The sequence below is a fragment of the Paroedura picta genome, chromosome 3 (assembly GCF_049243985.1).
Source record: "Paroedura picta isolate Pp20150507F chromosome 3, Ppicta_v3.0, whole genome shotgun sequence".
Taxonomy (NCBI): Eukaryota; Metazoa; Chordata; class Lepidosauria; order Squamata; family Gekkonidae; genus Paroedura; species Paroedura picta.
In genome coordinates, this window is record NC_135371.1 from 40,349,606 (window position 1) to 40,377,032 (window position 27,427).

General features: G+C 45.4%; 1 long non-coding RNA gene across 1 annotated transcript in view; it reads right to left on the bottom strand.

Moving 5' to 3' along the window:
• Window positions 1-17,995, bottom strand: part of LOC143831095 (uncharacterized) — a 172,335-nt gene extending 154,340 nt beyond the window's left edge. Inside the window, exon 1 of the long non-coding RNA XR_013228711.1 lies at window positions 17,648-17,995. This is a non-coding gene — a long non-coding RNA (uncharacterized LOC143831095). The remainder of the gene's footprint in view (window positions 1-17,647) is intronic.
• Between the last annotated feature and the right edge of the window lie 9,432 nt (window positions 17,996-27,427).

A 27,427-nucleotide genomic window follows, 5' to 3' on the forward strand; every position in this document is an offset into this window, starting at 1 on the left:
TCTTGACAGACCAGTTTCCTGATTCAGTATAAGGCAGCTCCACGTGTTTAGGCCATCTGATTCCTGCATTGTGAGGTACTTCAAAATATATCCCTTTGGCCAATGGCCTAATAGACAGTCTACATGCTAGAGTAATATCTTAACCACCATCGTCACATTAAAGAATTGTGCTCCTCTTTTTAAGAAAAAAGTAGAGCATAAGACTTTCTAAGTACATAAATAAAACAACATTTGGAAAACATTCCAAGTGGTTAGACATGTTGGTCTGAAGCTGGAGAACAAAGTTTGCATCTAGTGGCACCTTTAAGACCCACACAATCTTATTCAAGACTAGCTTCAAAGCCCATTTGTAAGAACGGGCTTTGAAAGCCCCCCCCCCCCAGATGCCTCCCCGCAGCCTGCAGAGTACACACAGCGCCTCTCCGGGGTGGCAGGTGCGCTGTGTGGGCTGCAGGGAAACCTCCCCTGGCCCCCTGCCCCCCAGCGACGCTTGGCTTCCCTGCAGCACACAGAGCACACCCAGCACCTGCGCGAGGCACCGGATGCACTCTGTGGGCTACAGGGAAGCCATCCCTGCCCCCCTTCCCCCCAGTGACGTGTGGCTAATCTGCGGCCTGCAGTCATGGCACAATGGAAGCCTTGGGGGGGGTGAGGAGGGAGAGAAAGCTCCCAGAGGTTGCGCTCGCGGGGTAGCTTGGCCTCACTGCGGAAGGTGTAAGGGGTCAGTGGCAGCGCAATGAAGGTGTGGGGGGCCAGGAGGGAGGGAAAGCTCCCCCCTGGAGGAGGTGGTCCCTGGGCAGCGTGGACTAGCTGGGAAAGGGCTTAGGCCGCACGTGTAATGTGGGGTGAGCAGTTTTGGTGGGAAGCAGTGGTGGAAAGGGCAAGCCAAGAGCGGGCTCACCTTGGGAGTCCATGGTCTGCCGGTGCAGCCAGTTGGCGGTCAGCCTGAGCATGGTGCTATGGCGGGAGGTGGCGAAGCACCCACCTTGGCAGCCAAGAGCTTCCTGGCCCTGAGGCTGGGCGAGCGGCTCTCGGTCAGCCGAATCCAGATTGGCCCGCTCACCCGTACACCTCCCGGACAGGTGTGGTGTCCAGGCCCGGACAGGGCCACCTAAATGGCCCTTTTCCATATATATATAAAGCTTATGGATAAGATAACACTCGGAGCAGACATCTATGGCTTGCATTGCCTGCCTCCATGTCATGACTGACTTTTACACATTCACGAGACATATTTCCATTTTAAACTAGGTTGTTACAGATTTCTACCACACCGAACCCAGGATGTTCTAAATACTATACATTTCTGCTGTTTTTTTTTTTAAACCTCATAAATCTCTGGCCAAATTTAGCCTGACTTTTATCGCTATGTGTTATGAGTTATACACATGGTTAAGTGTTCCATCGTCATGAATTCTGCTAAGGTGTACGTTTCAGTAGTACTAATCATAGGGAATTCATTTGGTCTTCATAGAGCTGTCACCAGTATTATCAGAGTGGTTTCATTCTAATTTAGCATTACTTAATAGCAAAGATAAAAGTTAAGTGTTAGCCGCGTGGGTCTGTCTCTACTGGTGTGAAAGGCAGAACGCAACTGCAGTATTTTATGACCAATAATTTGAAAGAGCGCAGAGGGGAGAGGGAAAGGCAGAAAGATCAAATACATGTCAGTCACCCAGAGTCTTTTGGCTCAAATGTTTATTACCATCTCCCTTTTCTCCTTTGCCTTTTCGGAGACAATGCAGCTCCCATGCATATCAATATGAAAGAACGACAGGCAGGCAGGATGACAGACACTGGGTTAAGTCAACAGTCTGTGTGCCATAATCATATTTTAAAAGCTGGAGCTGAGGGCAAGCCTGGCAGGTTCTTTTGGATCACACACTGAATAGGGACGGAGTGAAATCGACACGTTACAACCCAGCCTCCATACAGAAGGCTGTGACAGGCACAATATACAAGCCAGCTGAGAGCCCCAGAACCAAAGCAGAGAAACTGCCAGCAATTTTATGGCACCAGTTCTACCGGCAGTGAGTGACTTCTCCTCCCGAGCTCTCACCTCCCCCCCCCCCCCGCCCCAGCTTTCCCACTCGGTTCGCAAAGGTAATCATTCTGCGTATATCACTAGCTTGTTTAAATTGGAGATGAAAAACTACAAAAGTACAACTTAATTGAACCCTGCATTGTGTTATTACAAATGCTGCCGACCTCTCTCCCAGTCCATTATCAGAGGGTTCTGCTGAATGCTTTAATTAAAGACAATAAGGCTAATAAAAAGGCATCATTTTCCTGTCTTCAGCACCGCTGGAGAGTTGGGCTGATGAGCCTAGATTATTCCCTGCTAATGCTTTTTACTGCTGTTTAGGTTGCTATTTTTTCCCCCTCCGTCTCCCTCTCTCTGTCTTCTCCCCACCCCACCCCACCCCCCAGCTTGCAAATAATAAGTGTGCCTGGATTCCAAAAAAGATCCCTTTGTTCGGCATAATTGTCTGATTTTGTTTATCAAATAGAAATCGAAATATAAATGTCTAACCCCCCCCCCTTTTGCAATTATCTTGCTCATGGCTTATCATCCTTGGAGACGTCTGCGCTGGAAGAAAAGTGGTGCCCCCCCCCAAACCAATAACAGCGCTTCTAGACAATGCGGGCGAGAAAAGTACAGAACTATAGAAAGGGTTTTGATCTTAGTCCCCTTTTATCCATTCCCACTGGGCAAGCTTTGGCTCCTGGAGAGGGTGGAGTTCCTGTGGCTTTGATGGAGAGGAGCGGCAGCAGAATCTGGCCTCCACTGAGTAATGCAACACCTCCCAATAATTAGTGTGCTGCTTAGCTAATGGGCCATATGCGCCATCCTCCTTTGCTTTCATCCCAGTTGCATTCACAACACTGAACTGACAGCAGGTTGGATGCTGATTAAGGCAGCCTCGTTGGGTGAACTCCAGGCTTTTCGTAGAGGTGCCACCATATTTCTCCTACAGAGACATCAGGAGGGGAAACTGGAGGATCCGGCGCCCTTGAAGACCATTTGAGGAATTTGAAGGGAAGGAAAGAGAATTCTGATAAGGCTACTGTCCCCACATCTTGAGGGGTGGGGTTGTTGCAAAATCTTGATCTTTTACCTGCTTGCAGGTTCAAGGAGATACATCCTGGAAGGCTGTGGGGAAGGCCAAAGAAGTTGAGGAAAATGATAAGTGCACCTGTGTAAGGATCTTCGGCCCTGGCATTTTTGAAAGCAGCCTTTGGGCCAAGGAACTGCTGGGAAAGAGGTGTTGTGCCCTTTCCCTGCCAGCTCAAGTTTCCCTGCTGCCATGCCGTGCTCCCTCACACATGGTTAAAGATGCATGCTTGTTTCCCCTTATAGAACCCTTTTCAGATGTTGCAATTGCCCATACGGGGAGACTGCCAACAGTACAAATCAGGAGTGGAACTCTGCCCGCGATCCTCCAATATGCAGGGCTGCCCTGTTGTCTGACGGGGCAGTGCACAGATTTTGCCAAGATGTGCAATCTCTATGCTAAACAAAAACCTGATTTCTCAGGGTCCTGGTTTGTTTGTACTGAAGAAGAAGAAGAAGAAGAGTTGGTTCTTATATGCCGCTTTTCCCTACCCGAAGGAGGCTCAAAGCGGCTTACAGTTGCCTTCCCTTTCCTCTCCCCACAACAGACAGCCTGTGGGGTGGGTGAGGCTGAGAGAGTGCTGATATCACTGCCCGGTCAGAACAGTTTTATCAGTGCTGTGGCTAGCCCAAGGTCACCCAGCTGGTTGCATGTGGGTGAGTGCAGAATCGAACCTGGCATGCCAGATTAGAAGTCCGCACTCCTAACCACTACACCAAACTGGCTCACCTGCCAGCACACTGCACACTGAAATCTGTCTATTGGCACAGACAACATGGCAACTGCGCATAGCAGGAGGATCTCTGCATGGCTGCCAGCCTCCTAGTATGCACCTGTGAACCATCTGAAAAGTGACTTTCTAAAGGGCAAACTACTCCTCACATGTGAATTTGTGTAACAAACACCTAACTTCTTAAACTGAAAAAGCATCCTTTTGACTTTTGTGTGAGGAACACTAAAGAAAGAAAACCAGGATACTTTTGAAAGGAAAACAGGTAATGAGGGGTAGGTTGAGTATGCCTTCCCCCACCCTCCCCTCTCCAGAATCAGAGCCAAGCCAACCAAGGTTGCCTTTCATTTTCACAACTTTACAGGCTTTGTCACACACATTTCCATGTAATATAATAGTTTGCCCTTTACAATCAATAGATACCCAAGCTGTGCTTGGGAAGATAAATTCCAACTGAGGTTCTTGCAATGAAACCTGCAGGCATCTCAGTTTAATAAAGGGGATGTTGTATTTTATAATCCTGATCATAAAACTGAAACATTTGGCATCAAGGTGGCGTAACCAGCATGGCACAGGAAGGACTGAGTGTTTCAGAAGCAAGCTTGGTGTGAATAAGCCTTATAGGTGAGATCACACCTGCAGTTTAAGAGAAAATAAGTATTTATCACCTGTCTGTGATGCTGGGCCTTTCACAGCCCACATGGGCTCATCTCCTTGGCTTAGCTATCACCCTCAGCAACAGCAGCAGCTGGACAGTGCAATTTGAGGCCACCTCCCTTAGCCACCTCTGTGGCAGTGCTGACATGGCTGTCCATGTTGCAAGCCCAGCCAAGAACAAGCTGCAAGATCTTGACCATCCATGGACATTTCTCTCATGTGGAACATAACTATTATTACTGGTCCACCTAGTTCAGGACTATCTACCTAGCTTGGCAGCAGCTCTCTAGGGATTCAGGCACAGGATTGCCTATGACTTAAAACCTTGCAGCTGAACGAGTCAGTGATTGAATCTGCAACCTTATGCATTAAGAAAAGAGAAAAAGAAAACTCTGCATGTTCTCCCGCACACCAATCCACGGCACTTCCCTAAAGCTGAAATTATTACGCCTTCCAGGCAGATGGGAGGATTGCCAATGCTGTTCCTATTATAATTCCCATCTTTGCCTTGGGAGGATAAACTGGCTCAAGTCAGGAATTGAAATTACTCGCATATGTCATCCTGCACTGCAGTCCATGGCTGTGGATGGTATAATATGTAACACGGCTAGTCACCTCCTCCCCTGTGCAGCCTAGTTGCGACCATACAAGGCACTATTCCTTTTCCATTTCCACCTTTCCGTAATACATCTTAATTCTCCATGAGAAAGGCAGACTATAAAATGAAATAAGTGAAAATGAATAAATACACGCATACATACCCACCCCCAGTTTGTTGCAATCAGGTTTCACAGTTCTGGAAACAGGATTGTATTCATCATATGCAAATAGTAGAACAAAGCTTATATAACAGGATTTTCTTGGGTCCCTTATTGACCCAACCCCCATTCCGCTCTTTGAGATCATGCAACCTGCATGAGAGGCTGTGTACAGGACTGACAGGCAGGGGAAATCGGGAAATGTTTGTTCCATCAATGGAAGTACCCTTTCACCATCCAAAAACACTAGCTAGATACCACCTACAATCTACTGCTGTCAGAATTCCCCTGATTAAAGTGTTGCTGCCATTATACTCAGAGAACCAAGTCCTTGTGGTGGCTATTGTTCTAGTGCCTCGGCCCTTATCTATGGCTTCCCAGACATCTATACTATGATTGGCTGCTGAGACTACTTAAGGAAGACCCCTAGGACATCCAGGTTTTTGCAACATGCTTCCCAGCAGTCTCCATGTTTAGACTATTGGTTTAGTGATCCAGGGTGGTCTTTGACCATTCAGGCATCCCTCTCTGGCAGATCCTCCAAGCCCACACCACAGGGTATGTTTCTTTATCTGTTTCCCTTTCCTGAAAAGACAGAACTGGTTCTCCACCAGGTCACTCAGAGATCATCACCTTTCTTGGAGCCCCATAACCTCATGCTGACAGACTAGTAGAAGTGCTTTTGCGGATTCAGTTTGTGATTTGTTTTAGGGCTTGCTCCTAGGACTGTGGCCCACAGCTCTGGGAACAAGTCCCATCCAATTGGTTCTGAAATATATTGCCTTTCCCTTCCTCCAGGAAGCCATGGCTTTCTGCGGGAGACTCAGAAGTACAGTACTGAATAGAAGAGACTCATGGCTGATGACAGCATGAACTCATTCTGGTTCAAGATTAGGTCAGCCACAACCTTGGCATCGACCCCACAAACGTCACCTTCTGTCTCGTGCCAAGCTGCTAATTCTAGCCGAAAGGGTACTCTGTGCATGACAATGCAGGCTAAAAAATAAAACCATCAGCCCTAACGTCTGGATATTTACATTGTTAAGATACAAAATTACACACACAGCCATGATAAATATAACAAATGACCTTAAAGGCTGCTCTTTCTGTAAACATACCCTTCTTGTCCGTCAGCATTTTACAAGGATGCTTGCATGGTAATAAAAGGCAAGTAATTAAGAAATGTACCCATTCTCACCAGTTCTAATAAAAACACTGTGTGTGCTCTCTGTGATCCAAAGTCCCCAGCCTTCTGGTGAGATCTTCATGCAGTGAAGCGTGGGTTCTCACTCATTCCATTCCACCAGTGGGATTTAACTGTTCAATACTTTGGGCACAATCCTGATTTCTGTTTATAGAAGAGCCACAATTGAGCAAGAAGGCAGGGAGGACAGGGTAGTCTTGGCCAAATTTTTCTTCCCCATCCTTTCCCCTCAGTTGCTCCTCAGCATCCACCATCACCAGCAGATGGAGGGACACAGGCGGGACAGTTACTCAGGGCCCTGTAAGGGGTCAGATGGCCAGTGGAGGTTGGTAGGAAACACAGTAACCTCAAAATGCAAACCATTGTACATATTTGAAGGGATACACATTGGAAAAACTGGGTGCTTTATTCTTGCTCAGATTGCATTGGGTATGAATAAAAGGGGTATGGAGACCCCATTCTTGGCTTTTGCCCAGGGACTCAGCATCACTTTGATCACCCTTGGATGACAGAGAAAAAGTTCAGACCAGCATCCTCTGTCAATCCCACAGAGTGCCCAGCACCCACCACTTATGTCAGCTCCTGGCAGGGAACAGCAAGTCATGTCAAGGTTACGTCACTGCTTGCTCCAATGGGAACAAAGGAAATTCTAATTGCTGTGAAGCTTCAGCTGGATGCATTGTTGTGTGTCAGACAAGCGGGACCATCCTTACCCCCCTCTCCACGTATAGGAAGTGGGGTTGCTCATTCTAGAAGTTTTGCTCTTGGTTGCATCTTCCCTGGCAAGTACAGAAAGAAGCCAAGTAGGTTTGCCATGTGCATATAAACCAGATGGCTCGAACCATCTTACCACACATTTAGGCCCATGTGTCTGGGCAGTACAAATTCAAGAAGATCGAGAACCAGCAGGGGATCTATGCATGCCTCTCTTTATTCAAAACAGGCATTTTCTAGCTCCACCATTTTAAACAGAACAAAGTCGGTTCAAGTTAGAGGTTCTGAATCTCGCAAAGAAAGGAAAAGATTATTCCATTCAGTCGAAGAGATCCCATATTGTAAAGGGTATAAGAAAATAGACCTTTCAAAATAGAAAGGTAGCTGAAACAACAGGGTTGCCCAACTTGTTGTGACATCCACGAAGAAGGCATTATATGGGCCATCCAATACAGATCACCAGGGGTTTGAAAAACTTGTTTTGGCTGCCTGCCCCAGGGCCAGTGAAGTAAAACTTTTAGTGCACCCAGAAGAAGCAAAGGTGGATCCACTTATGCCACAACATATTTCCAAGGCCCAAAATTAGCAGGTTATGGATATTGCTTTACCCAGGACACTGAAATCTAAAGAAACAGGGCATGACTCTGACACAGTTGTTACATATACAATAGATGTTAGAGCTATTTTGTGGATAAAGTCTCAACACTCCGCCATGACATTCTCTCCATGCTTGATACAGGAATTGGAGGCCCCTTGGGTGTCTTTGGGGAGAGTGTTTGATGGCTTCAGGAAGCTCTTGCTGCCCAAAGTGGATAGGTTGTTAAACTCAGTGAAGCTGACCAGCTGTCCATTAGACCCCGGTCCCTCTTGGCAGCTCAAATTGAGGATAGGAGGTCCCCTCCAGGAGATAATCATTATTTCCCTGTCTATAGGAGTTTTCCCAGAAAGGTTAAGAGGTGGTGATTTGACCTCCACTGAAAAAAAAATATTGTGGGACCCAGCCAACTACCACTTCCTTTAGCATCTCTGGGGAAGGTGGTTGAAACAGCGGCCACATACCAACTTCTAGCATACCTAGAGAAAGCTTTTGTCTTCAGCCCATTCCAAACTGGCTTACATCCTGGCCATGGGCTCGAGATGGCTTTGGTCACCCTGATGGATGACCTCTGAAAACAGCTGGATGGGGGCAGGTTAGTGCAGCTCATTTTGCTTGACCTCGCCACAGCATTCAACGTGGTAGATAACAAGCTCTTTGCACATTGTCTCACTGATGCTGGAATATGGAGGACAACCCTCCAGTGACTGATCTCCTTGCACCAGGGCCATGGAGAGATGGTTGCAGTGGGAGATAACTTAACTTTTTTTCTAAAAATTACAACTGGTCCAAAATGCAGCAGCTAGAATCCTTACAATAACACCTTGGAAGACTCATATTCGAATGGCCCTGGCGCAACTGCATTGGTTCCCAGTTGAATTCCAGATCCTGTTTAAGATGTTGGTTAGTATTAACAGATCCATATGCTATCTGGGCCCAGTGTATCTGAGAGACTGCTTGACTAACTATACACCCCAAAGAGCATTGTGCTCTGCCAATTTCAACAGTCTGATGATCCCTGGTCCAAGAGAGGTATGCCGGGCCTCAACCAGCTCTTGGAAGAGCTGAGGGCCCTTTCAGAGCTGACTCAGTTACACAGGGCCTGCAAAACAGAGCTCTTCCACCAGGCATTTGGTTGGGCTAATGAACTCCTTTGAAAATAACACTTAGAACATTACCAGGTCCCCCTCCACAGGGATACCCCCACCCCACTCAGAAACCTAACATCCAAAATTTAAGATCTGGAATTCAAATCAGAACTACCTCAACTGTACTGCAGATCACCATGTGCCATCAGTTGATCTGATTGCTTTACTAGGTTTTAACATTTTATTAATTATAAATGTAGTTTATTGCTTGAACAGATTAAATGCAGTTCCAGAGCCAGCTATGCTGGGAGGGGCAATGAATAGATTGCACAATTAAATAAAAAATAAATAAAGACAGCAGGGTATATCTGTGCCCATCTGCTTCCCCTAAGAAGTGATCTGATTGTCCAGTCTAGTCATCCCCCCCATCGATGAAAATCTTTCAGCTCAGATATTCTCCAAGAGGGCAGAAAACCTCAGTAGCCTCTCCCTGATAAATACACTAATTAAAATGCAGGCACGCTGGAGACTGCCCACTGCCTAACACTGGGGCCTGGCTTATTAACAATACATTTTAAAATTCTGGCCAGTTGACAAAAATCAGTTGACCAGCTTCAAACCAGCCAGGCGGCTTCACTACTTTCCCTCCCATCTGGGTGTTCTGCATTCTGACCAGCTTCTTCCATTGTGGGGGGGTGGGGGGAGGGGGTTTTAAAAATGTACAAAAGCAATAAATAATGCAAATGAACCGGTGTTTAATTATTTCCCCTGCTTGTCATGCAAGGAGCAATTTGGAGATCATGCCCGTTGTGGCAAATCGCACAGCGTTCCCTCCCGAAGGCGGGCATATGGCAGCGCCACTGCTCCCTCTGCCTTCCACCGACCCACCCTCCAGCTTTCCAAGAGACTCACTTCACAAAATTTAATTACTCTGCTAACATGTCCCATATGCTCAGTGGCAGGCAGAGAAGGTTTTAATTACATCTGCACAAGACATGCCGGGGAACCCTCTTGTCCCGCCCCCCAGGATTCTCAGCACTGCAGGCAAGGGGGGGGGGGAGCACGTGCAGACTGAAGAACCCTGGAGCGTAATGATCCGGTACCCAGGAGCAACAAAAGCCCACGGGCAAAGTCTGTGTTACACTCAGCCTTCCCAGCCCACACTGAAATACCTGGGAGCTATACATTCTTGCTGCAGACTGGGATTACTGATTAATTAATTACTATTAATAATCAGAAACACTTGCAGTGGGCTGTTAAATTTGCGCAGACTTCTAAGCTTCAGATTCAGATCCAAACTTTATTACAGTCGTTCAGACCAAGTTATATGAAGTTAATACATGAAAGACCAAAAGAATATGTTAACGAGAAGGTATTTGTCATCCTGAGATTGGCCATGGCTACAAAACAAACGAGTATAACCACATGTGTTGCACTAAAAGTTTTGTAGGCCTGTGGATAAACGATGTTCTTGCCTAGCATCTCCAACCTTTCAATTTTAACGGATTTATAACTTTATATGATTCTTTTGTATTTTGGGGCAGAGAAGGGGGCACCTCAAGTGCCGAGGGAGAGAGAATGAAGTTTAGGCTTGCCAAACGAAACAAAATTCTGACAAAACAGTGCTTCAGATCGGATCACTTCCCCCCTTTCCTTTTGCACAGTACTACTACCACATTTGTTCAGTAACAAATGATCCCTTGGGAGAATAAAAACAGCACAAGATCGGACTGCAAACCTGGGAACATCCTATACATGATTAATCAGGATTATGTCCCTGAGGAATCTTCTGAATCTCAAGCAATAGAAATGGTTAGGGCAATTCCATCTAAACATTTGGAAGAAGTTCCTGACAGAGCGGTTTCTCAGTGGAACAGGATTCCTCAGGAGGTGGTGGGTTCTCCATCTTTGGAAATTTTTAAACAGAGGCTAGATAGCCATCTGACAGAGAGGCTGATTCTGTGAAGGCAAACGGGTGGCACGTTACAGTAGATGAGCGATTGGGATGTGAGTGTCCTGCATAGTGCAGGGGGTTGGACTAGATGACCCATGAGGTCCCTTCCAACTCTATTAGTCTATGATTCTGTGATTCTATGGTTCTTCCTCACATCTGCCATTCCTCTGCATCATCACAATTGTGGAGTTTATTTTCTTCCACACATGCCTTCAATAATGAGGATTTTCAAGAAATTGGTGGCATCTTAGCACCCTCCTTTAAAAAAGAATGACGCTAAAATCTATATCACTAGTGTGTTGTAACAACAGGCTCAGCTCATTCTCAACTGAATTTTTTTTAAGTATTCTGAATTCTCAGCTTTCAATTTTTAAAAGTAAATCTCCCACCCACCCCTCTCAGAGATATGCCTTTTCCCTTATTATCCTGCAAGGGGAGGGTTAGAGACTTACTTTTCTTTATGAATGCTGGGAATGCAGAGCACCTGCTAAGCCTATTGTCACAACACTAGCAATATATTGGCATTTTAGTGCTGCTGTAAAAGAAAATGAAGCCACTCATCTTCAGGGCAGGGGGGAGAGGGAGAGGGAGAGGTTTGACTACGACAGTCCAATCATCAATGTATTTGGGACGAAGAAAACTGACATTAAATGTGAGGGAAAAGACGAGTCAGAATTGGCTTCCAGAAAAAACATCAGGATGACAGTGTTCTCAAAAGAACTAGGGAGGAAAAAAATAAGAAACAGAAAAATGAAGCAAAAACAAAAGGCACAAAAATCCACAAGGAAATGAGGAGATAAACCAAAACCAACAGCAACAACAAAAACCCATGTGGAAAAGCCCACAGGATTCAATGTCATTTACTCTGTAAGCATGAGTGCAATTGTAGCCCTAAACATATAATATAAAGACATTTCCACACATGTCACAGAAATCTGAATTCCAAATATCTCTGGCTGGGCCACAAACATCCAATAACAAGCACTCACACTGCCGCATTCTCCTATGTCAACGTCTCCACCACTGCCATCTTTTAGCTCTCAACAGGGCACCATCTCCAGACTCCCTTTTTGAGGGCGGGTGGGAATGGTGCTGTTGCTTCGGGGCTGTCAATGTTCTCAGAATAAAGAAAACACAGTGATTAAGTCTGAATGTAAATCCACTCTGTAGTGGAGAGAAAGGAAGGAGCAAGAAGAGATACAAAGGGTGATAAAAGACACAAGACAAGCCAGAATAGGGAGATTTGGACTGGACCTGTCTGCTTGCAGAGCCTGCATCCTGTGAGACTGTTAATTTGCAAACCCTCAGTTGTTTACCAAGGAGACATGTAATCAACATAATTTGGGGAGACAATAAATCAGAGAATTGAGCATTCTAATTTGGGGCAACAGCTAGAGCTGCTGTCTTTATTTGTAGCAGAGTTCTTGTGCCAGCATGACAGGCGGAAGTCTGATAGCTAACAATTGCTTGCGCTGCAGTGTAGCAATGGAATGAAAAGTGGCAACTCTGTCAGGGGCTTGTCCTTTGGGTGTGTGCAAGGCTCCTGTGATGGTCCAACTGGGACTGTTTGTGCTTTCAGACACTAAAACCCTATGTGGAGATATACCCTGAAGCGAACAAGGGTCAAACTCTACACCTGGGCAGAGTCTGCACTTACTTTCTTTATTCCATTGTCAATCCTGTTGAATTCAGATCACTTTGAACTCGGGTCTTCCTCTCCCCCCCCCCCATTGAAACAGGAAAGTCTTCTGCATGTGGTTAAGGTAGTTCAGAAGGTGGGGGGGAGAGCCAAGCTTCTTTCTTTCTTTTCTTGAAGGGGGGGGGGGGGAGAGGAGCCAAGCAGGGAGCCTCTTTCTTTTCTTGGAGGGGTGGGGGAGAGGATCGAAAAAGGCAGAGGAGGGAGGAAAAATCCAGGACCGAGAGAAGTTGAGAGAAATTAGGGGCTTCTCCTTTAAGGCAAGCATGTCACATGACCAGGTGTAGCCTATCAGAGGTTCTCTACCACAGAGCTTTCTTTCCCAATCCAGATATTGAGGATTAAAAGCACTGTAAGATATCGCACAATAAAGGTAGGGTCACTCTGGATCAGTCCTTCTTGCTGCAGAAGGAAAATTTAAATCGCCCCAAATCCAAACGGAAATCGCTTTCTGTGTAGAGGGCAGGGACTGAATCGATCTGGGATTGGAATAAAAGCTCCGTGCAGTTTACACCCTGGGTGAGACTGCCCTACCAAAGCAAGATCTAAGTGACTAGCTGGAAGTGGTTGGATCCAGCCAGCCTTCCTACTCAATTTCCCCCAAATCCCTCTCTTTACCACAATCCCTGCTGCCCATGTCTTTTGCCCATGCAAGTCCTATGATCCCTAGCCTAGCCATCTGGGTGGTCAAAGGGAACCCTCTCTTCCCTGCATCACCCATGCAAAGGCTGCTTGGATCCTGGCCATTCTGCTATTGAGTTTCCCAGCAGCAGTTCAGGACGTGTGGTCAGATGGTAACTAATCAAAAGCCGAGGCAAATGCAACCTGGGCTTTAACATCATTATCACAACTAATGAGAACTGGGGGAAATTAATGGAGTTCTATAATATTACAAATTATTAATCAAGGCACATATCTGAACATGTACACGTGACTAGAAATTCTTCATTTTCCTTTTACAAAACATTTTTCATAAGCTAATCCATCCACACTTCTCCACACTTTTCCTAGACGTACTTCCATTAATAAGAACAGTATCATCTCTTGCATTTTGGGGAAAGTGTATAGATCTTTACAAAGGTGTGGGGGGGCAAAGGAAGGCAAAGCAATCAATAAAAAGTAAAGCCCCAGTGTGGAGTTAACAGTGCTTAGTTTTACAAAGTTGTGTGGATCTGGCATGTTTCTAAAATGAAAAAACGGTAGAAAATATAGAAACATCCATGAATAAGTGATGTTCTCTACAAAATCTTGAATGCAGATTTCCCACTGCACCATGAAGGATGCTTCCAGCATAAACAGGCTATATTTTAACACTAGAAGGAATGGAAGCTGTATGGCATGCTATATGCACAGTTCTTATTCACTTCAATGGAGTCTGCAAGTACAAATATCCTGCTGGATAGTGGCCAACAGAATGCTGAATGCATGCAGTACTGGTGCGTTTAGGTACACTGAAGTTCATCAGACACAACCTCAGAAGTAATGCAGAGATGTTAGCTGAGACTGTCCAGTTTCAACAGATTCAAAGGGATTTTGAAAATACCAGCTTGGCACAGCCTGTTCTATCCTAGCTGTCTGTTCTGCATGTTTGAAAGTAACCTAAGAGCGCACTAATGCAATGCATCCTCCTCTCCTAGTGAGCTGTTGAAAAACTCTTCTTGATCTCACACAGGGGTGACTAATTATGCATAGTACCTGCTCTCCTCTGTCTTAGGTTTCTATATTAAAAGAGATTGCTTCTTCTGTAGCGTCATTGACTCCAGAGCCTAAAAACATTGATGGAGTGAAGAGAAGGGAGGTGGGATGAAGGGGAAAGGCAATAAAAGAGGCAGACGGGGAGTCAAGTGAGAACTTGGGACCTTTCATCTAGAAAAGGTCAGCCTGCACTTTTGAATGTCTCGTCCACCATTTAGGTGCATGGTAATGGGAGCTCCTGCCCTTCTCAGCTGCATGCATTTGAATGGTAGTTTTGCCCTTTAGGTGAATCAAATTGATTTAGTCCAGTCGCTGAGTTCCATTTCTAGGTCTGTTTGGTCCAAAGTCCCTAATCCATGACCAGAGTTTCATCATCCTAAGCAATTTTGATTCTTCAATTTATAGCTTAGCATTAAATTGGGCATCAGAAATGCTGGGCTGCTTAGATTGCACTGTTTAAAGATCCAGCATGTAAAGTGGGGCGGGGGAGGCACTGAAGACAGTGAGAAAGAGAGGCAGATTAAACAGAATTGTTTTTAATCCAGAGCAGGTCTGAAGTTTTCTGTGCTTTTGAAAGCAGTGGTAGAAACCACTGTGTGAAAATAATCCAGCCAAAAATGAACAAAATGACAGCGGGTCCTTGGTCAGTTTGGAAAACTATCATCCACTGCAAGGCACAAGGATGCCGAATAACAAGCCTTCCCACACCAAAGTCTTTTCTGTGTATCAGTTTAACATGTGGCATTCACCGGAGGCGGGGGGGGGGGTTCTCCTAGCCAAGATCTATGGCTACAGACATTTCTTCGGGAAATTCTACCCCTGCCCCAGTCATGGCCTCCTGTTGGCAAGAACTGTCCTTCCTGGCGAGCCTTCCAGCTACGTCTTAGTATCTCCTTCCCTGGCCACCTTCACATGACATTGGGCGGGAAGGGCAATCCTATATGGGGCTCTTCAGGCAGAGAACTGATTTTTCTTCTTCCTGTCTGGAATCTGGGAGAGAAAGAGGCACACCGTTCTGGCTCCACCAGAGAGAGAAGACCTCCCTTCTGTAATCTATCCCTTCCCTCCTTCTGCTTCTGGGAAAGCTGGTAAAAGGTAAAGGTAAAGGTATCCCCTGTGCAAGCACCGAGCCATGTCTGACCCTTGGGGTGACGCCCTCTAGCGTTTTCTTGGCAGACTCAATACGGGGTGGTTTGCCAGTGCCTTCCCCAGTCATTACCGTTTACCCCCCAGCAAGCAAGCTGGGTACTCATTTTACCGACCTCGGAAGGATGGAAGGCTGAGTCAACCTTGAGCCGGCTGCTGGGATTGAACTCCCAGCCTCATGGGCAAAGCTTTCAGACCACTGCCTTACCACTCTGCGCCACAAGAGGCTCTGGAGCGGCAGGCAAATCGAGGCGAGAACGGGCAGGCTTTATTCTCTTACTATGGTCTGCTCTGTCCCTCATGGCTCCAGTCCTCTCATCTCAAGTGGCAAGAAAATGAAGGGAAAAGGCTGCAAAAAGACTTTGCCCCCTCCTCATGTACACACATTCAGTGGGTCACTACTAAAAATAATTGCTTACTAGAGCAAACACTTTGTAAGGTATAGGTCTTTTGCTGCCATTACAATTATTGGAACTTAACATTCCCAGTGGCACCTCAATGGACATGATGAGAGGGGGGGGAGAGAGAAGTATCTGGGTGAGAGAAGTATCTGGCACTGTAACTCTCTGCAGTGCCTCCTGCCTCAGCCTCAGGAAGCCAGGCCTCGCCAGGCTGGCTGGCTGGCTGGCTGGCTGGCTGGCAGAAAAGTATCAAACTCTCCATAGCTGGTATTGACTGAAAGGCAGGGCAGACACCAAAACATGGCACAAAATCCAGTGTGGCAAGGCTGCCCTTTTAATGCTTTCTCATGTCAGCAAGATCCTAAGGCTGGCACTGCCTATACATGATTGCAGAGGTATTATCATGTTAAAGGTAAAGGTAAAGGTATCCCCTGTGCAAGCACCGAGTCATGTCTGACCCTTGGGGTGACGCCCTCTAGCGTTTTCATGGCAGACTCAATACGGGGTGGTTTGCCAGTGCCTTCCCCAGTCATGACCGTTTACCCCCCAGCAGCAAGCTGGGTACTCATTTTACCGACCTCGGAAGGATGGAAGGCTGAGTCAACCTTGAGCCGGCTGCTGGGATCGAACTCCCAACCTCATGGGCAAAGCTTTCAGACAGCTGCCTTACCACTCTGCGCCACAAGAGGCTCATTATCATGTTAGAGAGGTTCTAATAATCTTCAGCGTGGGGAAATGAATAAAGCCATATTACATCTCAGTCAAAATATGTCCAGCTGCAGTAATTACTATATATTAAACAAAACAGCAATTGGTTATTGGTTAATTTAAATGCTCTAATGAATATCTTGGTGTGAATCTCATGGTATTTAATTAACATGCAGTAGCTGTCCCTGTGTGACACTTTTCTGCATTTATGTGTTAATTTGTGCTTTCTGGATTCCCCCTCCCCTCCTTAATTTTGGTGAACTGCCAGCAGTATAGGAGGGAACTGTGAATTAAAACATAACTGAGAGAAAGAACTCAAAGAGAGACTAACAAAGTTAAAGGTGGATGAATGATTAGAAACATGTATTATTTGGGCAGGAATAAATGCAGTGTCTCTGAAGCAGGGCGGCACTTTTGTTAACCGCAGTGCTGACTTGCCATGCCTGAAGGCAATCATAGTGCAATTGGTCAGATACATGTTATGACGTTCACTAGGGAGGCTGAAAGTTCCTGAGGACTTGAGTTGGCCTCAACAACTTGCAACTGGCTAGGGATGCCAGTCCCCAGGGGGACCTGGGGTTCCCCTGGAATTATAGCTCATCTCCAGAGGTTCCTCCCTGCCCCAAATCCCACCCACTCCCGACTCCACCCTCAAAATCTCCAAGCATTTCCCAACCTAAAACTAGCAACCTTAGGCTTAGCATAACTCCCCATAGCCATAGGGTAAATCGGTTGGGACCCAAAAACTTCATTGCAGAAGCTGGGCTGCAAAAATCCCCAAGAAGGGAAGGCAAGAATACACGACTGTGTCCATCCTCTATCTTCAGTTCTCCATTCTCATATATTTCTTCAAAATTAGCCAAGGATATAAGTCATCTTATGCTTCTAACCTTCCTGCTGAATGAGAAAACAGATGGCGAAAGTACAAGCATGTTGCAGTTAGAAGGAGGAACAGATCATATCCCCATGTTGCACTCAAGCCTTCCAGGCTGCCTCTTTCAGCCTCACCAACTTCACAGGATTGTTGTAATGTAAGGTGACTAGATTTTAAGTTTGGTAAAGAGGGACACCATTGACTGGGAGGGTTGATGTAGCCTGGAGACTAGCTTCAAAGCCCATTAATGGAAAATGGGCTTTGAAAAGGGATAAGGAGTAAGGGAAGGAGAGCCCGCCCATGCAGCTTACCTGGCAGGTCCTGGCAGCTAGAGCTGGAGAGGCAGACTGGCAGAAAGCAGGGGTGGTGAAGAGCCGCCCCTGGGTCACGGAAGGCGTGAGCTGTTTGCAAGCCCAGGGACAGTGGAGAGCCCAGCGGGCAGAGAGCTGCCCCTGGGCTTGGGAATGTCTTGCGAGGTGTTGTCGGGCCCAGGTGCGGCGGAGAGGCCTCCTGCCAGCAGCCAAGCTATCAAAGAGCCGCCCCTGGGCTCGGGAATGCCTCATAAGGTGTTGCTGGGCCCAGAGCTGGCGATGAGGCCCCCCGCCGGCGGCCGAGGCATTGGAGAGCCGCCCCTGGGCCTGGGAATGCCTAGGGGCCAGCCCAACTCTCTGCAATGCCTCCTGCCTCAGCCTCAGGAAGCCAGGCCTCGCCAGGCCTCTCCCCGCCTCCTCCTCCCCCGCTGCTGCCGCTGCCAGGAGCCGCTCCCTCTCCCTGTGTGGCTGGCTGGCATCTTGCCCAAGTCTCAAAGGCCAGGCTTCCCCAGTCTCATCAAATCTAGGAAGCTAAGTGGGGTCAACCCTGGTTCGTTCTTGGTTAGAAGAGCACCAAGAAAGTTGCAGGTAAGAGGCAGGCAATGGCAAACGACCTCTCTATTCATCTCTTGCTTTGAAAACTTCATGGGGTAGCCTTAAGTCCGCTGCAATTTGACAGCACAAATTAAACGATGACAGAAGAAAGGGGACAGACGCGTGGGTGGATAGCAAAGAACTGCATCTACCCTGAACATGGGCTCCCTGAAAATGCCACATGGTGCCCAAGTACAGGGGATGGCAAAGCTCTTTCCCTCACTTTTAACAGCAGGGTAAGGAAGAGGGATTTCCAAGCAGGTGGAGTTTTCCTTGTCTTTTCCACACAACTATATGAAGTTCCAAAAACCATGACCCCCTCTCGGCCAGGGCCATCTAGAAGTCACATTGCAGCTATTATGCGGGACACAGCTTAGCTTATTTTTTTCAGTTGCAGACTGACCATCTCTGCTCTCTCGGCCATGAATCTCGTGTGTTTAACTGCTGCTAACTACCGCAAACTCTGCAGGAGTTTTAATGAGGCACATTCACAAGGAACATCCTGCCTGGAGTTTTCTCTGCCCTTTCAAAGACACTGAGGCCTGCAGCCACACCTGAATGGGGGTTTGTAGTGATGGACAAAGCAGCATACCTGTTCCTTCAACAACGGTTCTGTAGTACAGTCCTGGCCTTATTAGCTCTACAGCGTCTTTATTTAACACACTTCAATTTAAAGTAGAATTGATATTTCTGACTTCAGAAAACTCTCACCTGCCTTTCAAATAGCTCCTGGCAAGCAGCCTGTTCTCGCTTCAGCTTTAACAACAGGGAACCCTTATTCCTCTCTAATGGAAAAGAGCTTGCAGCTGATCCTTATTTCTTTAATTTAAATGCCACTAAATATCTATTTATTACTGGCATAATTGAAGGTCGTAGACTTATTCCGTCTACACTTCAGACCTCATGCCTCTGACAACCTAAACCTTGAGCTAAAGTGTAACAAAAGAGTAAAACAAAAGTTAGGCAGTAAAAGTTCCATATACTTCTGTTGTCACACACACGCACCCCGCGCATACACACGCTTCCTTTCTGCAATAGTACTTTCTTTCTTTTGTTGCACGTTGAAGCCTTAGGTAGGAAACATCTAACCCTTCAAGATTTTCCTCTTTCCACCCCACTTCACAACTCCCCTCAACCACCCGTTACTTGAAATGCCAAGATCCAAGGAAAAAGAGCATGACTCACTGTTCTGGATTTCCTAACAAGATCTCATTATGGCGATGGGGAAACTTGACCCTGCTGGAAGGTTCAAGCCAAAGCAGAACGTTTTATTCTGTGCACAGTTCCTTTCTTCAATTGCAAAGCAGTAGCTGACAGCAGGGGGGGGGGGACTTTCTTTCTTCCAAAAACCTATCAGATAAGACTGATTTTTTTAAGTGATGTAAAATGAAACATATAAGCCTGTGCTCTACTTTCAGTGACCTATATTATAAAACACACTTAAGGTCTTAACTGTCAGCAAGGAGGAAGAAGAGGATTCTGTGCGCTCATCTTAAATGTTCACTTTCACATCCTTTTTTTTTTTGGAGGGGGGGGCACAAGTATGAACTTTAATGCAGTGACTTGGTAGAGACTTTACTTCCCCTTCAAATGGGAGCTCCGGTAATGTTTGAAAGAATCCAGGAAATGCAATCATGTATGTTCACACACATCTTGACTAGCTTAATCCTCTAAGGAAGGGTTGGGGGGAATAAAGTTAAAAGATGGAATGCAGTTCTAACGCACTTGAATGTTACTCTTAATTGAAGCATCCATGTGATTGGGATAACAAGCATTCTGCACAGCGCTTCAAGTAAAAATGCTTGAAAATACTTCTAGACAGATTCAGAGCTGAACTGTCTGCAGCCCAAGAAGCTGATTATGTTGCAAAGTTACCCGCATTCCCCAAGTTAACAAAAGTTCATGGGAAGAAGGTGAACTGTAAAGATATCAGAAAACATGATAAACAAACAGAGCAAAAAGAGTCTGATAGCATATAGACAGCATCGCCGTTAAAAATATTCCTCAGGCTCTTGCGAGAGTTATTTCTTTTGATTCTTGTATGAACTGATTACATTTCAGGGGAGAGACTGAAATATCTTAAAGCAGACGCACTGAGCGGTTCACCCACAAGGATGATGCCATCTTGGTCCATCAAAACTTTCCCCCTGCAATTAACTTGTTTGTTATCTAGTTTCACCACACTAGTTCCTCAGGCAGCACCACTAAGCAGGTAAATTACATTCAGGTGGGATGCCCTGTTGGTCTGAAGCAGCAGAACAAAGTTTGAGTCCAGTGCCACCTTTAGGACCAACAAAGTGCTATTCAAAGTATAAGCTTTCACATGGATTAAACTTTGTTGATCTTAACGGTATCACTGGACACAAACCTTGTCCAGATAAATTTCAGTACAGAAATCAGAGGTTATGGCACCCATCTCTAATAACCCTTTTGGTCTGTTCAAAGGACTTCTCGTTGGTAAATGTTTACCAACAGCACCAACTGGTGATTTTTTCTAAAATGTTGCCAGCTATAGACATCAAGCTGATGGGTCGATAGTTACCTGGATCCTCCTTTTTTCCCCTTCTTGAAGATGTGGACAACATTTGCCGGCCTCCAATCTTCTGGCACTTCATCTGTTCTCCAAGAAGTGTCAAAAATAATGGACTGAGGCTAAGAAATTACATCTGCAAATTCTTTTAGTACCCTTGGATGCAATTCATCTGGCCCAGAAGATTTGGTTTCATTTAAAGAAACTAGGTGTTTATGGACTCCCCTTACAGTGATCCTAGGCCACCATTCCCATCCCCCATGTTGTGTTACATTTTTGCCACATTGAGCACTATTTCCCTCACAGGAGAAGACTGAGAAGGAGGAATTGAGTAGTTCGGCCCTCTCCTCATCACCAGTTACAATGTCCCCACAATGGTCCTAGCATATCCATTTCTTGATATTCTAAGCTCATACTAACACTCTCCCTACAAACACTGGTTATTTGTTGATATTCCTCCTTGGTTATAAGGTCCTCCTTCCCTTTCCTAAATGAGTCTTTTTAATTACTTTTTTATTAATCACACCACTACACCATACTGGCTCTCCAACCCTTCTGTACAGAATGAGGCAGAGATCAGATGGTGATGGCAGAGATCTTTGTTGGAGCTGTTGTAGCATGGTAGCTAAGAGAAGGAGCAGGATAATCCAGGGTGTTATTGGTCAAAATCTTTCCTCTGCCATGGCCCTTGGGGAAAGAACTGATATAAATATGTTAGTAAAAATAAAATCATCACATTGATGTGATGGTTTAAAGTAATCCACTCTCTCACACCCTCTCCTATCTGCAGGAAATTAACCTCAGGCAGTTCTTTCCCACCGAGCCTATGGGGGCTGACTTTCTGGAGTATGTTTTTGTGATTGCACTTTGATGATATTCTTGTTTTCTGGTTCTGTTTTGGAGGCCTTTGGGACTTTTTATTTTTTTTCCCTTGAAGTTGGACCTTTTGATTCTTCGTAGGAAGTTTTGTGTATTGTACTTTACAGAAGTTGTTTTATTATGGGATTTGTTGTATTGATATATGTTTTGTATATAGAGTTAAGTACTGGCTCAAATTCAGACCATGAAGACTCAGATTTAAATCCCCACTTAGCACTGGAATCTTGCTTTGTGATTTTGGATTGGTTTCCTTCTCTCTCTCTCTCTCTCTCTCTCTCTCTCTCTCTCTCTCTCTCAGCCTAACCTGCCTCACAAAGTTGTTGTAAGATGTAGTGATAGCAAGATTTTAAAATGACTACTTGACATGGAAGGAAGGAAAAGCACCGACTGCTCTTCATTTGGGTGCAAATCGACTAGTCAGGAAACAAAGTGATTCTCCAAGCTTCACCCCCTTCTAGTTGCGGGCACAGGAGGACAGAAATTAACATGTTGTTCCCAGAATGACAAGGGACACAAAGCAGCTTCCTGTAGAAGGCAAATGTCTTATTTCCAGAATTATCTGGGGGACCCAGGAGTGGGTGAGTACCCCTTGAACCAGAGGTGTGTGTGTATGTTTTGCCTGCTAACTGTTGCCCTGATTTGAGAGTAGGTGGGCAGCCATCTTGGACCATGCAGTTGCTGGGTGAGATTATGAATATGCAATAGGAACTTGTAACCTGTTTAGCAAGGAGCCTACTCTATTTTAAACATCAGATAGAAAGATTATGTTTTACCCAATTTCTTTTGGATTCTTTTGCTTAAACCTGTGCTGTGTTAAAGGTATGTTCCTAAACATTTTCTTTTTAATAAATGTTTATAACATGTTTATAAATGTTTTGAGTGAAGGAATAGGGGGGTGCTTATTAAATTTGCAAATAACACTAAAGTGGGACGGGTAGCAAACACACCAAAAGACAGAATCAGAATACAGGATGATCTTGACAGGCTAGAAAATTGGGCTAAAATAAATAAAATGAATTTCAATAGTGATAAATGTAAAATTCTTCATTTAGGTAAGAAACATCAAATGCATCACTATAGGATGGATGAGACTTGTCTTGGCAGTAGTACGTGTAAAAAGGATCTAGAGCAGAGTCTGCACTTACTTTGTTTATTCCATGTCGCTTTGAACTCGGATTTTCCTCTCCCCCCCACATTGAAACAGGATAGTGTTCTGCATGTGGTTAGGGTAGTTCAGAAGGGGGGGGGAGAGCCAAGCCTCTTTCTTTCTTTTCTTGAATGGGGGGGGGAGCCAAGCAGGGAGCCTCTTTCTTTTCTTGAAGGGTGGAGGGTGGGAGAGGATCAAAAAAGGCAGAGAAGGGAGAAAAAATCCAGGACCGACAGAAGTTGAGAGAAATTAGGGTCTTCTCCTTTAAGGCAAGTTTGTCACATGACCACCTATGGCCAATCACGGGTCCTCTACCAGAGAAGAGCCCATATTCAGAACAGCTTTTAAATATTGAGGGTTAAATGCACTCTAAGGTATCGCACAATAAAGGTAGAGTCACTCCAGATCAATCCTTGCTGCAGAAGGAAATTTTAAATCACCCCATATCCAAAAAGAATTTGCATTCTGTGTAGAGAGCAGGGACTGAATCAATCTGGGGTTGGAATAAAAGCTCCGTGCAGTTTACATCTAGGGGTCTTAGTAGACCATACACTGAACATGAGTCAGCAGTGAGACTCTCTGGCTAAAACAGCAAATGGGATTTTGGACTGTACTAAAAGAAGTATAGTGTCCAGATCACACAAAATGATGTTACCACTTTACTCTGCTCTGGTAAGACCTCACTTGGAGTACTGTGTTCAGTTTTGGGCACCCCCAGAACAGGGCTACAAAGGTGGTGAGGGATTTGGAGACCAAGTGGTATGAGGAAAGGTTGAGGGAGCTTGGTCTGTTTAGCCTGGAGAGAAGATGACTAAGAGGTGATATGATAGCCATCTTCAAATACTTGAAGGGCCGTCATATAGAAGATGGAGCAGAGTTGTTTTTGGTTGCCCCAGAGGGGCGGACCAGATCCAATGGGTTGAAATTAATTCAAAAGAAGTTTTGGCTAAATATCCGAAAGAAGTTCCTGGCAGTTACAGCGGTTCCTCAGGAGAACAGGCATCCTCAGGAGATGGTGAGTTCCCCTCCTTTAGAAATTTTTAAGCAGAGGCTAGATAGTCATCTCACAGAAATGCTGATTTTATGAGTGGGTGGGCAGGAAGGGATGTGATAGTGTAGCCCTTCCTTGCATACCCAGGGAATTGCTAATTGCCGCTGTGGGATGGTATTTGAATTTTCTCCAGGCTAGGCTGAATTCTAGAGATTTCAGTACATTTATGCCCCACTGTACTCCTCTCCTCTTTTGTATCCTTATAACTGCCCTGTGAGACAACTACCCTGTGATATAACTGCCCTTCATATAATTACCCTGAGATATAATAACTACCCTGTGAGATATATATATATTACATTTATTCTTTATTATATATAAAACCGTACATTTTTAGGGCTACCTTCAGGATGCAGTGATGTCCCCTACACTAGTCAACCTGTGGTCCTCCAGATGTCCATGGACTACAATTCCCATGAGCCCCTGCCAGCATTTGCTGGCAGGGGCTCATGGGAATTGCAGTCCATGGACATCTGGAGGACCACAGGTTAACTACCCCTGCCCTACAGGACCAGTTTCATTATAACGCATTTAAGGAAGATCTTCAAATATCATCCCAGCATTCATCCCTTGTCATGAGAACTGAAATACTTTTCTTCCAGGAAGAACATGAGGGGCAACTGAGTATGTGGAAGGTAGGCACAGGCCCCCTGTTATGAATGACAATTGGCAACATCCCAGGGGGTCATCAGTGGACAGCCCAGGCAAACCAAATCCCATCAGATCTTTGAAACTAAGCACTTGGAAGAGAGACCTCCAAGGAATTCCAGGGTTGTGGCACAGGCAATGGCAAAACCACCTCCCAAAGCCTCTTGTCCAGCTGCCAGACAATCTTAGGATCCCCTGGCTACATTAACACACATGCCACAAAAATCAATCGATAAATAAATAAGCAATGGACAAGGCCTCCATTGACCCCTGAGCCTTGTATGCACAGCTGTTGGAGGATAGACCTCAGCACAACTATTAAAACAAGGCACACATTTTAGAAGATAGAAATAAAGGATCAGGCATATAAAGCAAATTTCTTTAGGCTGCATTTCTTTAGGCTAGTGTTATGGAACTACGTCTGTTTCAGCAACTAGTAACCAAGGGCCATTCCGCACAACTTAAATGTAGCAGAAGTCTTACCTTTGGTAAATGCTACTAATTCAACATTCCGCATGACGTCGTACACAATCTGCAACACTCCTGCAACACTCCCGCAAAAATCGCTTCGTTGTAGTGCTTTTTGGGAAATCGGGAAAAGTGGATTCCCCCCGAAAAAACCGCTACACTTCTGAGCACAAGCTGCAACAAACCAGCGAAAGACATGTGCATTCTCAATGTAGCGGTAGAATGTCCCTCTCCCTCTCTCACCCCCCAACTTCCAGAGAAGCGATCGCCATTTTTTTTCCTTTGACCGGGGAAAGCAACGAACGAGCGAGGCTTCTCCGGCGAAAGTCCGTCCACAGAAGTGTTTAAGAGTAAAACAAAGCTCCCTACTGCAAGTGTCTTTAAAGTTCCCAAGCACAATACAGCCCCCTGTTCGACACTGCCCATAATTTCGGCCACAAATCGCGGGGGGGGGGGGGGGGGTTACTTGAAGAGCGTGTAAATGATTAAGCACCTGCTCCTACGCCAGCAAAAAAGGTCTTTCTGAGACAATGAATGAATACATATTCGTTGCTACGAATGAACACATTCATTGCTACTGGTGTTTTCGGCTTTTTAAAAAACAGTTTTTAAAGGGAAAGGGGCTTTTCGAGAGCATGAACACAACAGTTTATTGGCTGTTCTGTCTGATTGGCAGCCAGGGGCGGGAAGAAGCATGGAAAAATATCGCTTCCTTTGTTGCCATTCTAGCAAGACCGGAAACATGTGGGGAATGAATACAACGCTACTGGGACTTCAATATTCCACTAGAATTAAAGGTATGCGGAATGACGAAATTTCACTATTAAATATAGCGTTTCTGCATACTGCAAACATTCAGCAAAATTGGTCCTTGTGCAGAAAGCCCCCAAGATTAAATTTGGATGGGCACTGGAAGGAATCCCCCTTTAGTCAAAGCTCACCAAGCCTGCGTCTGAGGCTAAAGAACCATGTCAGAAATGCTTATCAGCAGTGTTTGGTGATTAGAAACCTCTTTTGTGCTCAGTAAATATGTTTTCCAATAATCAGCTGGCATTTACTTTACCGACATCTGTGTTATTAAATACACAATGAAGGGGGATTTGGGGATTTCCATTGCAAATGGTCTCGGGATCAGTATATCAATCAGCACAAGGATTCGGCTTCTGTCAGGAGGGAGAAAACAACTGCTCATCAGTCCCAGTCCTTGGTCCACCTCACAGAGACGAATAAGCTCTCCGTCCAGCCTCTGGAGAAAGGAAATCCCATCACCTTGCCTTTAGCAATATCCTCTCTCGCTTAGGCTTCCAGCCACATGGACAATCAGATGCCTAGCAATGAATTATTTAGCCTTTCCTCAGCTGGCCAAACAGGATTTATCTGTTGTTTAAGAGAGATGAAGAGAAGTTTGCATCAAAGGCACCTTAACTCAGTAAAGCCTACTCTGGAGAGTTCTTTGTCTGTGGCTGTCAGGGTTAATAATTGCATCTCTGATCAGCCAAAAGGCCCTTCAGAGCCACTTAGTTGCCACAATCTCTCGGACTGCATCTCTCCAATTGGCTGCCAGAGAAGCACCAATGTGGATGGATGAGGCTGTGTGCTTGAGGGAAAATGGAATGACTTTTCCATGTGAAATTGCTGCCCCTTATCTTCCATGTCACAAATCCTAGTTTACATGGTATAAAACTGTTTTACTTCCAGTTTTTATGGAATAACCATAACATGACCATTTTATAACAGCATGCTTTTCTCCCACTTACCTTGAAGATGAGGACACCATATCTATAACAAAAGAGAAGGTGTACCCAATGAAGTGAAAGCCAGGGGAAGGGAGGAAGGCCTGTTATCATCACCATCACCACCAGTTACATTGACAAAGAAGCAATTGGCTTAGTTTGTTCAGCTCATGCTTTCCTTCTGTGGATGCCTCACGTCCATTTGAAACAGTGCTAAATACTCACTGGGCCCCATGACTCCATTTTGCTGCCTGAGAGTGTTACGCAGTTCCCTAGACACTTTTTCCCTCTCAGAAGCCATCTAATTATTAACGTGTAGCTGCTTCTGATGTGGCCAGAGGTACTGAATCTGAAGACATTAGCAGCAGCTGAAGCTGGACAATAGCTAGTTGAATTAACTATTATTCCCTCAGTTGCCAACAGGCCTGGAGATCAAGAGTTCTTAGAGCACTTCAAAATTACCACTTTCATTTGTTAAATATTGTGAGGGAAGAACTGTCAAACTTTTCCATCCATTTGCATTTGTCGCATGGCTTGTTCTGTCCTAGAATAAAGAGTTGCTACTGTGAGATACACTCTATGTTCTGGGGCTTAAGCAAAATGCATTGAAAAGTGAAGTCGCCAAACTTTCTAAGAATTCTGTTAGCAATCATTTATGTATATCCAGTACTGGACCAACGGACACACAGAAATCGCCAGACACGAGAAAGAATCCCTTCTGTTGCTGTCC